This window comes from Rosa rugosa, chromosome 2 (genome assembly GCF_958449725.1).
Source record: "Rosa rugosa chromosome 2, drRosRugo1.1, whole genome shotgun sequence".
NCBI lineage: Eukaryota > Viridiplantae > Streptophyta > Magnoliopsida > Rosales > Rosaceae > Rosa > Rosa rugosa.
The window spans coordinates 22,652,202-22,653,920 of NC_084821.1; the positions used below are offsets into that span (position 1 = coordinate 22,652,202).

General features: G+C 37.2%; 1 pseudogene; it reads right to left on the minus strand.

Annotated features, from left to right (window-relative positions):
• Positions 1-347: 347 nt before the first annotated feature.
• LOC133734051 (auxin-induced protein 15A-like) lies at positions 348-1,125 on the minus strand (annotated as a pseudogene).
• Between the last annotated feature and the right edge of the window lie 594 nt (positions 1,126-1,719).

Sequence of the window (1,719 nt, forward strand, 5' to 3'; positions counted from 1 at the left end):
TCTGCAAGTTTCAATTGATTGAAAAAGACGGGGAAGAAGAAAGTTCAAACAGCAGATAAAGTAGATGAGATCATGAGAAGAGAGGATAAGTCTCAATGGAAATTGTGAGAAAGAAAGAGAAAGATCAAAAGAGAGGAGAAGAGTTTGTGGATCTATGTGCTTAAAAGTAAAAAAAATATATATCACTTTCTCTAATTGCAGGGCAGGTTGTTTTCAGGAAACAATGAAAACGTCAAAAAGTCATTTCCCATATTTATTCATAGTTCTTGAATTGTTTCCTAAAATTCGTTTTCCTTGTTTTTCAAATTTAATGCACCGAACGCAAATTACATAAGTTTTTGAATTCGTAAAACAAAAAACAGTATCGCAAAATGATACCGAACGGGCCCTTATATTCCAAAAATTTTCTGTACAACAAATGAAGAAGTTTACAGGAGTGAAAAGACAAAATGGCCTTCTTGCTTCATTTGATTTCAAAAATCAGAGTCCTCATGTTGGCAATAGCTAGCTTTAGAGGACTCATGACATGCCAGCTTTCTGCTTGTAGAAATTTGCATCTTGATCTGCTCAGCTTATTGAGATCTTCACAAACAACATTGCATAAGTTGTTTCCGGCTGGCCCATCATAGCCTCATCTTCATGTGTCGAATCAATGAGTTCAGAATTGAGGGTGATCAATTTCGATATGAAGTTGTATCTCAGATTCACTTCATTAATTCATTCACTTAAGCTTGAAGTGAGATCAAGGAAGGTGTGCTCACTGCAGGGGATGGTGATACCGCCCATGGGATGATCAAATCCAAATTCTTATTCTGCTTGCCTCAACAAATCTTGGAATGAAGGATGGTTCAAGTATGATATTGGAACCACGAATCGTTTCTTCTGGCTCTCCCCAACATAGACTGCAAAGTATCCTTTAGGGATATCTAATGTCTTTGAACCAGATCGAGATCTAGTAAGAGTTTTCTTGGCACTAGCAATTGCTGGTAACCGAAAACCCATGGTTTTTATCTTTCAGGTGGAAATGAAACAAGAAAATGAACCGGAAAGACTTATGAAATGAAATTAAGAAAGCTTAATTTGATACTTGGGAAAGAAGACTTGAGTTGGTGATGAAAAACTTGATCATGTGTGTATATATAGATGAAAGCCATTAGGTACATGAGATGAGTGATGAAGAGTAGTCCCCTCTGCTATTGAGAAGTCCACAAATCACATGCTTTTGCCTTCCCATTAATTGCACGAAATTCATCTAGGAACATCAAGCCACCCTACCATGTGGCTTTGTTTTCTAGTCTCTATATGATGCAGAAAGCTGAAAAGGTATTTTCTTTTGTTTGATGAATGAATTAAGAAACTCCAGTTGGTGGAACGTTACAATTTAAAACCGCACTGATTTGAAGGGTGTTGAGATATTGTAGACAATTTGATGTTTTACGATATTGTAGACATATTTCTTAGAGGTGAGGTAAGTAACAACTCTCTCCCTCGCGCCTTTTCTGTCCTGTACTCGAAGTACAGCAGCAAGAGTCCTTTGTTTTCTCTCCACAAATCTATTATCAGAATTGGGTTTTCGGGTTGTTGGTTGTCGTTAGAATGGTTAGACATGTTCGAAGACACATCCCATGTGATACTCCGAATATCAAATGCTTATGGATCTTGCCAATCTCCTAGACAGCTCTTTTCACATCGTTTTGCCATATAAATAGGCTCATAAAA